The 13742-nt window shown below is 35.2% G+C and overlaps 1 protein-coding gene across 12 annotated transcripts in view; it reads right to left on the reverse strand.

Annotated features, from left to right (window-relative positions):
* Window positions 1-13742, reverse strand: part of LOC118186693 (homeodomain-interacting protein kinase 2-like) — a 270441-nt gene that overhangs the window by 93930 nt on the left and 162769 nt on the right. The window lies entirely within an intron of this gene.

Raw genomic sequence — 13742 nt, forward strand, 5'->3', positions numbered from 1 at the left:
AACACAGTATGTTAAATTATTCCCAAAAATTTTTGATATCACATAATGAATATTTTATATTTATTAGGAGACTGATTGTAAATCGTGAATTTAAAAAGTTAAGAGAAAAGAAAGAATTTAAAAGTTAGAATTTAAAAGTAGATTTTTAACCTACATTTTGCATTATGTACAAATAAACAAAGTTATATTTTAAATCTTTCTTTAAAATATTAAACTTATGTTAAAAATATTAAATTTCTTTTAAATACATGAAAACTATGTGATATACCAACAATGTGACATGAAATGTAATAAATCAATTTTTGTAATTATAAATCATTAAACTTATTGCATTTTCCTAACTTCAAGGATTTTTTGGGTGAATGAGAACCACGAAACAGTTTTTAAAATAATAAGCATTTTCATTTCTAGCCGCACAGCTGAAAATGAATGCTATTTATAAAAGCTAGTGGTGGCTTTTCCCATCATTCCTGTGAAAAGTATATATGGAAGTAATAGCTATAGATTTTGTTAGCCCAATCAGCTTGTTTCCGGCACGGGGAAAGATCCCAGAGAGGATTATCTGCAGAAGACTACAACCAGCCCTAAACACGCTTCCAAACCAGCAGTTTGGTTTCGATAAAGGATTGTCTACTACCATGCAGTTTGTCAAAATCATTGAATTTTTAAGCGCAGCTATTCATAAGCACCAGACAACTGCTTTCCTTATGCTGGATGTGGCAAAAGCCTTTGACCATGTCTGGCATAACGGACTTATCTACGAGCTTGCTTCCCTCGATCTCCCCAGGGAAATGATTTTGATTCTTCACTCCTTCCTAAATGATCGACCCTTCTATGTCAGGCAGGGCAATGTTTATTCTGAAAGCATATTAATTAAAGCCGGCGTCCCCCAGGGTAGCATCCTTGGGCCTATTCTCTATCTTATACAGTACAAAGCCTTTAATCCGGAACTGAAAGCTACAAACTTTCTGCGCATGATACGTTTATGCATGCACGTTTAATGTACAACGGACGGTATAAGCTAGGCTAAAATTATCTATTTCAGTTAATGTTGCAGATCGCGTTGTTCCTTAATCTTCTAATTGGATCCGGCTTATTATGTTTTGCAGACTATTAGAGCAATTTTATAAAAAGTAAGCTTGAACTTTCGATTATGTCAAAAAGAGTTTCCGATTTTGGAGCTGCTAAAGGATCTACAAAGCGAAAGCATGTTTCGATGTCCATCAAACAAAACGTGCAATTGCTACAAAAAATGGATAAAGGCAAGAAGAAAGTGACAGAGAGGTTAGTGAAAATGAAAAATTTCGATTGACAAGTTAGTAGGTATTCTCGGCACAGCAATTACAGGACTTTAACAGCGGCACTTTGTAACTGAACAAGAAATTATGTCTGTTTATAGAATTAAAGAGAAAGTATTAGCACGTAAAATGAAGCAACTTAAACAACTTATATTAAAAGAAATGTTTAATAAAGTAAATAAATATTAAGCTTTTTTTTTTTATAAATTTTGATACCCTTTAAATCATAATTGCTCTTTATTTCATAAATTACGGTTTCATATTTTTAATTTTATAATTTCTGCATGCTATCTTATCAGATTTAAATTGATGATCTATAATCCGGAAAAACCCCTAATTCGGAACTGCCGAAGTCCCGACGAGTTCGGATTAAAGACTTTGTACTGTATATGTTAAGGATTTCCCTATGGTTGAAAATAGAAGGGACTTCTTAAATCCGGATTTGAGCAGTCGCACATGAAGGTTCTCTTAGCACGGCTCTTGGTTTTATTAAGTTGATTTGATTTTTCTTCTACGATCACAGTTGCTAGCACATAAAAAGTTCCTCACCGGTCTTAAGTAACCAAAGAATAGTAAAAAGGCCTTAATGCGATTTTACAGATTCTTGCATCCATTTTTCCATGACGACTGAACTGGTTTAAGGACCTGATCATCATATCACTGGTCAAACTAATCTTCGCTCGATATACGGAATTAACTTCTAAAGAGAAGGATTTACTGTTGACTGAGGATGAAAGAAATGATCTGGATTTTCTACTAAAACTTCTTCCTAACCTATCGGATAAGGTACGAGCAAATCTGAACTCTGCACATGGCTCTGAACTAGACTTAGCGTCAAGTCAGATCTAACCGGTTAGCATCTAATGAAATTGATTCCCATCATGCTGATGTCTCATTGGACTGCTGATGATCAGCAGTCCAATGAGACATCAGCATGATTGGACTCATGATCATTGGACTGCTGTTACCAAAAGCACGAAATGTACACTGAGCGATACTGAATCAGACCGTCCTGAGATGCAAAACAAATTTGATGTTTTTGTGAACATAACTGAGGATGACTCATCACTCGCTGCTGAACAAGCACACGCACAGTACCAGATATGAAGGTGATGTTAGATTGAAACGAAATCCCAAACCGAAGGCTCCCAAAAGTTTAAAAATCTCACCTAGTCAGGACTTAGGTAGCAAAATTGAGTTCTGAGTTTGCGATCAGCAGCCACAATAATGTGGCACCATCTAGTAAAGGAACTGAGAAACAGGCTTCAGCAAGTAGGTCTCAGACCGAAAACGCAGCACAACCAATCAGTTATCCAGATGAGGTCGCGTGCCCGACTGGGCAAACTGACGCTCATATTGCTCAGGCTGGTGCAACTTAAACGAATACCACGGAGGAGGGACTTAGTGAAAATGCCGCTAATGGTAATGATAACAATATTATGGACACGTACGCTAGTACGTCTAAACAAAATACAAGCTCAGATGAAAACATAGAAGCGGATTTTTGAAAAAGACACGTATACCACCCATAACTGTTAAAATAGATTGCCCTACATGGAAAAACATAGCTATGGCACTTAAACAGAGAAACATTGAGTTTAACAGTAATCAGAATAATAAAGGGATTAAAATTTTCATCAGAAACACTGAACATTACAGGTGGACTGTTACTTATTTAAAAGACACAAAAGTGGAACACCACACTCTTTACACTTCCTGAGGATAAAGACATAAAAGCAGTGATAAGAGGTATGTTAAGAGATACAGATACGGTAGAAATACTAGAGGAATTAGGATACAAAGTTGAATCAGTTAAGCAACTTATGTGCAGAAGAAAAGGGGAGGTTATTAAACTTCCGCTATTTTTAATTACTCTGCTTAAGAAACCCAAATCCAAAGATATACACAACAAAACTCACCTATGTGAAATAGGAATTAAAGTAAAAAATTATAAAGGTAGATCGGGCACTCTACAATGCTATAGGTGCCAAGGATTTCATCATACGCAAACTGGCTGTAACTATGCGTGCAAGTGCGTCAGATGTGGAAAGAGACATTTAACCTTTGAATGCCCTAATAAAAACTCTGACTTCCCACCACGTTGTGCGAACTATAAACAATCTCACACCTCGAACTTTAGCGGGTGCGAGATGTTTCCTAAAAAGAAACAGGATAAGCCAAAAGTCTATACTAGTAGGGTTATAGAAAATAAATCATTTGCACAAGCCCTACCTACTGGTTTGTATGCAGACACGATCAAGGAAGTAAAAACTGTTTTTGCACACCTGGCCGAGCTTGTATTGGTGATAAAGAGCTCTGGCTTTCTATTAACACATCAAATAGGACAAAATGTACCTACTCATAATGACAAAACTACCACAAATCAAGATCTTAATGGATAGGTACATCAAACAAGGAGATCCTATAAAATTAGCATTCTGGAATGCTCGTGCCATTCAGAACAAGTTGACGGATTTTTTAAACTTCTTAACAATCACAATATTGACATTGACCTTGTTACAGAGACTTTTGCCACGCCATGCATGCATATAAATTTGTCTAATTACTGCACATATAGGTGCGATCGTTTGAGTCACCAGGGTGGAGGGCTGCAATTTATGTGTGCAACTCGCACCAGTCCTGTTTGATTAGCCAGGATAGAAACGACTGACATGAGATGGTCACAGTCTCAGTGCACTTACCGCATTATGGTAACTTGAATTTCATTTCATTTTATAATCCGCCCAGGAAGCTACTGACGGAAAGTATTCTTTCCAAAGTTCTCTCTGACACCAATAAGTATATCCTAACGGGTGATTTTAACGCAAAGCACTCCGAGTGAGGGTACCGTAAAACTAACCAAAATGGTAAGGTGCTCTATGAATTTATAAACAATCACCCAGTTGCCCTGCATGTTACTGAGGAGTATACATGCAGACCCCAGAACCCAAGAAATGAAGACCTTCTTGTTTTGACAAATACTTCAATCCCTATTTATACTGAAGTAAATAAAGCACGATTTGAGCTCTGACCATATACTGGTCATTGCTTACCTAGGCACTACTAAAGAGGCCGAAAATGAAATGATCTGCACGACTGACTGGAATAAGTTCCAGAAGTTTCTCAGTAAGAATCCGTCCAACTTCGATACTCTGAATTCGTGGAAAGATACAGATGATGCGGTTGATACCCTCACTGATTTAATCAATAATGCCATTGAACATGTATGTAGACACGTGAGAAGAAATAATAACACTGGCATTCTGCCACAGAAAATTAGAGAGATGATTAAGGATCGGAATAGGATGAGGAAAGCGTGGCACCTTACATGCAGCCCTCACGTTAAAAGAGATATGAACAAATTAAATAAATTAATTAATATTTAAATATTTAGGAGTAATGCTAAATGAAAGATTAAAATGGAGAGATCATATTACAGAGGTCGGAAGAAAAGTTTTCACTGTTGTAAATAGTCTCACCCATATACTGGGTAATTATTTTGGCTTAGACCTCAGGAAAAAGAGGCTAGTATATATCACGGCAATTAGGCCATTGATGACTTATACGTCGCCAGCCTGGTGCACGGTTACCAAGGAGGACATAAAAAGACTTCAAATTATGCAAAACAAAGTCTTAAGGTCTTATTACCCATGCTCACTTTTTTGTGAGCAATGCTACACTGCACTGTGACTTAAAACTGGACACTCTAGAAGAACACCTGAATAAGATTAACAGGAAATTCTTCCCGAAAGCTCTGAACTGTATCCATATGAATAATTTTGATATCTTTACCTACAAAATATTGAATAAGGACTCCAAACTGCGCCCATCTTTTTAGGGACCCAAACTTTCCCACCTAGTGCCCACTTGTAAATAATGTACATAGTGTGTTTGTTAGCATTCTTAATTTTGTATCTTACTCATTTACTGTACTGTGTATTTCTTAATTTCACTAGTTTTGTTCACATCTCTTACTCTCATTTTATGATTCCCACTTAGTCACGCCTTTACTGGGCCTGTTACTTGTTAGTGAGCTCTTGCGTTGCTGGTCTTTCTATTCTTTATCTGTCTTTGCTCCTCCTTACGGCGGACATTATGTGAAGATAGTTCTATGTTGTGCCCATCTGGCATAAATTTGTTTGAGCTAGATAAACTACTGATCTCAGTGGTATTCTGGCTATAAGTTATCAGTCAGACAGTCATGATTGAAGATTCAAACTGCATCACCGCCTGCTACGCGGATGATACTGCCATTCTAGTTCACTTAATCCACAACATGCCATTATCAGAATACAAAAAAAGACACACAGGATAGAGGAATGGTGTCGCAAATGGAGGATGTCCATTAATGCCACAAAATCCAAATTATTACTGATACGACGGCACAGAAGAAAAAACATTGATGCAGATCTGACCCTCTTTAATGAAACAGTATCCAAAGTCAGAGAGGCTACTTACTTAGGAGTTTGTTTTAATGGCTCGCTTACATGGGGTCCTCACATTTCCATGACCATCGGGGAAAGCCATAGGAGTCTCTAGAAAGCTCCGAAACTTTCTTGATGCCTCCTCACAACTGGATCTTACTCGCAAGAAGCACATTTACACATCAATATTAAGACCCATCCTTACATATGCCTCCACTGCATGGTGCTCTGTTCCCACATCTGTATTAAATAAATTGCAGGTTTTCCAAAACAACTACTTACGAAAAATCACAGGAGCCCCCTGGTTCATTCGCTATGTACCACTACACAGAGACTTTAAACTCCAAAGTCTGGCGTTATTCATCAATAAATTAAATAATAATTTTTTCAACAAAGCCATCACCAACCAATGCAGAGATAAATTATTCAGACAATTTTAAGTACAAGCTCCTGGAAATTGACATCAATTTAAGGCCCTATACAACCCACATTTATCGGAATCCCCCATAAATAATCTTAACTTCTTCCGGCCAATTCTGAAATTTCAAAGTATGACATTTTCATTTACACTGGCCTGGGCTACATCTACACATTCTTCCTGCAGTGTCTTGTCAAGGTATTCCTGCGAAGCACTCTATGTTATGTCTCCCCTAACCAGGGTTATTTGAGGTGCCAGTAATAGCGGGATATAATTCCTGCTGAAACAGGCATATCAAAAGTATCAAAGATTTTGTTAAACACCAAAGAATTAACAAGTTGGCAAAACACAGAAATGAAAACATCTTGGTACCCAATTTTGTCCAGGGTTCGTACACATTTCTGCACACGGAAATTAAGTACTTTTAAGGACTTTTAAGGACCATTAATGAAAAAAATTAAGGACCTATGAGCATAAGGGAACTGATTAAATTCAATTAAAAATATTATTTTATGCCTGAATTTCCCTTTTCTAATACCATCCTCAAAATAAAATAGATCCATAAAATGTGTGCATTATTACCAAACGTAAATTAATTAACATAATTATTAATAAGTTTGAGAATAAAATAAACTTCATGCAGTTTATCAAGTAGCATTAAATATTTTACAAGTAGCATTTATAACAGGTTGGACATATTTGAAAGAAAATAAGTGATGTTTACGTTTTACTAATAGTTAGCTTTATGTTGATTTTTTTTATGTCTTATTTTGTCACATACTTGGTCAGTCTAAAGCAGAGGTTTTCAACCGGAGGTATGCAAGAAAAAATAGGTGGTACACAAAGAAGCAAAGTATTTTTAACTATTTATTTCCAAAATTAATACCCCAACATCCTGATGGAGTTTTTTCTCTAACACTCGTAAATTGATGCGATCTGAGCTTTGTTCACGAGTGGTGGTGGTAGTAGTACTTTGGTGGTACTAAAGGTTTTCAATTTTTATTCAGATGGTACACATTAGTCAAAAGGTTGAGAACCGCTTGTCTAGAGGTTTAGTAAATAGCAGGTAGATTTTATGTCAAATGGCAAAGATTAAAATGAGAAGTATAATAATCAGCATTATTAATAATAAAAGACTGAATGTTATCACCGCTGCTGCTTGTCTAGAAAGAGACCTGCTGATTAGAACAAACCTGAAAGGCATGATGTAGGCACGGTTGGCAAGTGTTAAAAGTTAGTCAGGCTCTGATGCAGTTAGTGTCATAGCTTCGTGTAGAGTTCCAGGGGTTGTAACCCAGATAATATACTTTCAGGTTCCAATAAGCCATTAAAGCACCAGAGGTGATAAGCTGTTTTGTATTAAGTCTCACTAGATGCAAAGAATAAGCTTTAATTGAATTTCTACATTTTTGTGTTTTATCTTATGACCAAAGTGAGTATTAATGATAGGCAATAACTTGCATTAATATACAGAGATAATTTTTAAGGGTAAGCACTTACTTATAAATAATTAAATTAGATAAATAGGTAACCCTGGTCATAGATTTACATGACCACTATTAAATTTTATTTTTTAACAATATTTGTTAAAAAAAAAGCCTTATTAAAATCAAAATCTAATAAAATTTCACAGTTGAAAATACATGTTACTTATGACACTGATTCTTAAACGATATTAGAATAATTACACATTAAAAGCTTCAAAACATTTATGTTTTGTAACAACGACAACACTCAACAAAATATTTATCAGTCATTTTAATTTGAAGCCTTCCCAAACATTTTGGCTAGTTTATAGCGATTTCCTTCTCTTTAAGCATATTTTCTAACAATAATTAGAGATTTGTCTCAATATGCAAACCAATGTTCTCGCTAGTTTCTGTGTGCTTTATCTCCTAATTTATCAACCTCTCTACAATGTACCTATGAGGGTTTATTTGATCTGGTAAAAGTTAAATAGTCCCAAACCTCCGATAGACGTGAAGCAAATTATCACTATGTCTGAAAGTAACTACAATATCGGACAAAGGTTTAAATAAGCCTCTTATTTGAAAAGAACTTAGAACAAACATAAACGCATGTTCTGATGCTAACAAAGTCAATTATATCCCACAGTGACGTAATTAAACAAGAGCAGTCAAATTCAAACTAAAAAGGTGGACCAGTGGTAAAAAATTATTCAATTTAATTTTAATTTAATCTGGCTCAGTAACTCTATCATATGAGGAAACAGAAATGGAAAATTATAGTAAAAGCTGAAATCATAAACAATTGCGTAATTTACATAACAATAACTGCACATATCTTTGAATTTTCATTATGTATTCAGTTTCTTTCTTCAGCATGTTTCTTTTTCATTTTAGAATTTTTGGATTTAATTAAGGATTTCTGTTTTTCTAAAATCACTAAATGCATTTAGAATGTATAGAAAAAGTAAATAATTTAATTTCTTTAGTAATATGGAATTCAGAAGAAATATGAAATATATATATGGTAAAGGCCGGTTACAGAGCTGATGTGGCAGAATTTTTAGAATTTAGTGACACACCAAACAACAAAATCTAGAAATGGCAAAACTTTTAGAATTTAGACAGGCATTGGAAGCAGAATTTAAAAAGGCACTTAAAAGATAACCACCATATATGTCAGTGAACTGCCAAAAATATTTATCCAAAATGCTAATTCACACTCAAAATGGCAGTCGTAAAAACAAACAGAAATTTCAGATGATTAAAATTAAGGACCTCCTACTGATTTTGGCCAAAATTAGGACTTTTAAGGACCAAAAATCGATTCCAAAAAATTTAAGGACTCTTACGGACCGTACGAACACTGTAACCTTATACAGAAAATTTTAAAATTTGAACTACAGCAGTAAATGCTAAACAACAATTGCACAGCAGTAATAGTCAATATAAAATAAACTTTATAAAAAATATCAAATAAAAAATATACACTAAAATTTAAAATCAAATTTTTAAATATATTTAACTGCTTACTTACATTTAATTTTATAACAATGTTATAAAATGCTGACTAACAAAATAGTGCATGTTAAAATTGTTTTGTCAGCATGTTAAAATTGTATTTAATTATACAAAATATGTCAGGCATCCAGTTTATTTGTAAGAAGCAATAAATACTTTATTAACATTAAATCTCTAAACAGGAAGATATTCCACAGTGGTGACAACTTAAATACAATAGAAGATTAAAAATGTACACAACTTAGAATTTTCCGTTTTTAGGTCATTTATGAAAAAAAAAAAAGAAAAAAAAAAATAGATTAATACTGAAATATAATGTATAACAATATGAAATTAAATTAAATGAAAAATAATATATTATAAAAAGAAAGAATAAAAATGGAAATTAAATACTCATTATCTGGCACTCACCTCGCGATTTTTCGGTCTAATATACCGTATATAAGTTATTTTCCCCATCTTTCGAATTATACTCTTTCTCTAAGGAGGTCTAAGCAGTTCTTAGAGTGACGCCGAAGGTTCACTAAATATACCTAATATCACTGTCGCCACACGGGAAAAAAAAAAAAAAAATCGAAAATTTTCGGGAGACTTCGGGGTTACTCGGGGCGCCATTTCAAATTTCTTGATTACCTCAGATTCACTTTACAAAGCAGGATCTAGGTTGGTTACTCTGGTATTTATAATATGGTTCTGATGTAAAATGTGTTAATATTTCATTAGCTATTCGAAATCTTATATTTATTAGTTAATTTTCTAACACTTTTAAATGAAGGAAGGAAATCCTGAACAGGGTTTAAATGCAATGTAACAAAGCACTTTTAAATACGATGTAAATAAAATTAATAACTAATGTGCATACTACTATCGTCTGGATAAACTTAGTAACATATTATAATAGATATTATTATATATTCAGTGACTGAAATTCAGGAAAGTTCGGAAGCCGCAACCTGACATTTCGGAATCCCAAACGCAAATTTCCGAAACCCACATCATTTCAAATTAGTGAAACGAGTTTCAAATGGGAAGAAATGTCTGACAATTTTATAAAAAGGAATGAAATTTATCTCTTTTTTTCTTTTGGACGTCGAGTAGGCTTAATTTACCATATTTTATTTAATATATGAGGCCAGGTGGCGCAGCGGCTAGCGCATCGCGCTTCGATTCCCGGGCTGGGCAAGGTCAACTCGGCCTTTCATCCCTTGATTTCCATCTCTTGGGTCGATAAAATGAGTACCAAGTTCGCTTGGGGACTAAACACTGGGGATCCTGCGACAAGCTGACCACTTGTTCAGAGCATACGCTTACGCACCCCAGGGCCCACGGTCAAGAAAGCAGATTTCGGGCACTGCAGGCCTTGGCCCATTAGGGCTGTTACGCTACTGAGTTTAGTATATAATATATAATGTTAACAATAAAAGTGTCATTCATTTTCAAAGAGTGTTACGCGTACAAATTTTCGGCGAATTTGTACGCGTAACACTTTTGTTTTTAATACCGACCAACTTCATTGACCTCTCTCAAATTCTGACATCTGCGCATATCGTTCGCGCACCTGTATGCGAAGCATAATTACTGTCTACCAGAGTACACGGAATGAAATTCGTCAAGAATTTATGACCTGGAATCGTAATTTCTCCTCTTAAATATCCTGCCAGTCGCGCAGATCAGATGCGCTGTAGCGACAACAGTTCATTCATTGGCAGCTAAAATGTAAAATTTTGTATTTTCCGTCGAAACCTGTATGCATATCAATTTGTGTCCAATTTGCTTTATATCTTCTCGGTGCGTCGTGTTTTTTTTTTTTTTTTTTTGTCTAAGTGTGTATTTACAGTCAGTGCAGTAGTAGTCGCGTTGCTATTGGCATTCACCATTCTGAGTCTAATGATAGGTCGGGGAAAGTTGTTTTCTACTCAGGAGAGTCTCGTAGAGAAGAAATAGGCCATGTCCAAAATAAATGAAAATAACATAGAAAAGAAAACAAATATGTGCATATAATATATATGGGTACATACAAAAGAATATTTACTACTCAGATACTGCAGTATTAAGTAGGAAAGTTCTGATTAATCATATTTGTGGCTAAAGAGCTCAGATAATTTCAAACCCAAATACGTTAATATACTTTAAAAATTGAGTCATTTCATACTGAAATACGTTAAAATACTGTAAGCGCTTTTATGATGGTCACAGTTTTTAGGATTTTTAATGAAATTTGCTTTCACTTTCTTGGGAAACTCATTCAAGTAGTCAATATTTAAGTCTTTCTGTAGAAGCTTACTCCTCATGAAATAATCAGCGTTAGAGATTATCCGCAGATACCGGCGTTGGACAGCTCGTAGTTTGCTCAAGTCCGTTTTAGTAAATGCTGCCCAAGCTGGTGAAGGGTAAGTCAAGATAAGTTGAATCATAAAAGATGTAAAGCAATGCTTCTTGTTTAAGTCCAGTTTGGAGTATTTGCGTAAGATTGGGGAGCATACTCTGTTAATTTTGGATGTAACATATGTGTGTTGAGTCTAGGTTAATCCACTTTATTCCACTACGAACATTTCTGTATCTTACCTTAACTGCTCAGCTCAGTGTTCAAAAACAAACTACCGTATATACCCGCGTATAAGTCGATACCGCGTATAAGTCGACCCCCCCACCACTTCGACATAAAAAATTCGTAGAAAATAAGAAACCCGCGTATAAGTCGACCCCCCACTTCCGAAATCGATCGAGAAACTTCAAAAAAAAATTTTTTTTAAGTACTACATTTATTCAAAATCATCTGAGAAAAAAAAAGTAAATATACGATAAAAAATACCTTGGTAAATAAACAAAATCAAAATCCTTCAACGTCCGATTCATGGTCAGATTCGCCAAACATTTCATAGAACTCTTCTGTCGTCATTGGTTCGTCATCATACATATTTTCAGTCTCGAACTCTGTATTGTTACAATCACTACTAGAGCCTTCGTCGTCATTTTCACTTTCAAAAACAACATCATCTTCCGTGCCATCTAGTTCGTTGCTAATACAACATTTTTTTAAATGATTTTATAATCATTTCAGAGGGTATTTCGTTCCAAGCATCTTTAACCCACTGAGTAATTAATGTAATATCGGGCTTTTTAATGTTGCCCAAACCAAAAAACTGACGAGAAGCAGCACAGTTATTAGTCTCTTCCGCAAAAGAAATAACTTTTAACTTAAATCCAGCAGCGTATGACTGACGTTTCTGTTTAACTACCAATAAATCAGCCATATCAACAGAAACAAGAAGGGAAACAAAAACGTACTGACAAAAGCGAGTAAGATTTAACAGTGGGGCACGTGATTCTAGCAAAGAATCCGTCGAATCTGGACGTTAAACCGAAGTTTTCTGCCCCTGAACAACCAATCAGCATCCAGCAGGCAAAAGCGTCGCGTTAATCGAAACTTGCTCTAGTTAAAGTATGAAACTCTGTGATTAGTTCGTCACATAATTTAAGTCATGAAATTACTTCAAGTAAGTGACTTATTTGATAAGTCGTCCAATTTGAGTGCGGGAAGAAAACAACTGCATTATATAAAGAAATTTTTGAACTTCCGATTCTTTTAATTTTTTATGGCCCAGCGTATAAGTCGACCCCCCCACACACACACACACTTTGAAGTCTTTTTTTTTTTTTTTTTTTTTTTTTTTTGTTGTTGTTGTTGTCCAAAATATCTCGACTTATACGCTGGTATATACGGTATTACTTCGATGGGGATAGGGCCTCCCGCCCAGGCGCCGGTGGAAACGAAAGCTTGTTCAAAAACATGAGTTTCATCTTTCGTTCAGAATCATTCCTAAATACTTTGCTTGCTTTACAATTAGAACGGGTTCATTAAAAAGGAGCATGTTTTTCTAGCTAACTGTTGCTCTTTTCCGGCTTTTAATATAGTAGTAGTAGTAGTAACGGAGGACGTGGGCTTTTAATATAATCAGAAGCTGGGACTTCGAGACATTTATACAGGTTTTTGCATTTGAACAAGATGCTCGATTGCGTCGGATGTCTTCATTTGTGAAATTCGATTACGAATTCTGAGCAGATGACCGAACAGATGACTCTCATTGAGTGGAATATCTCGTGAGAAAATTCAGAATAAACAGAAGCAAAGAAACGGCAGGAAAAAAGGGGTTACTACAAGCACAAGACAAGAGCAACTAATTTATCTATATGTCAGGGGATGATGCTCAGAGAAACAGTCCCATGAACAGGCCATCTAACCAGAAGCATCTTCTGTACAGAAACATTGCATAAATTATCATTTGCAAGAAGAGTTATTATCTCAGTTCTCAAGCGATGCGGCAGCTTTAAATCCAATCTTCCATTTCTCTAGAAAACATGAGGCATTCTTCCACCTTGTTAAATCAATGATTTTCTTTTACACTGCTCGAAGCTTGTCATCGTTACAGTGACAATACACTATCTTAGACAGCTATTTTATTAGAATAATCCTTGCGGTTATTCTACAGAAAAAACAAAATCTCGAGGAAAATAGGGCAGAGTTTCTGTAAAGTTTTCCTTTTGGGCTCTTCTTTTTATCTTATTCTGCGTTTCCTCAGCTTTGGGGAACTCTGGACAATTTTTATAATTGCAT

Source organism: Stegodyphus dumicola, chromosome 8 (genome assembly GCF_044657685.1).
Source record: "Stegodyphus dumicola isolate Sdum_Otavi_A_Nest chromosome 8, ASM4465768v1".
Classification (NCBI taxonomy): domain Eukaryota; kingdom Metazoa; phylum Arthropoda; class Arachnida; order Araneae; family Eresidae; genus Stegodyphus; species Stegodyphus dumicola.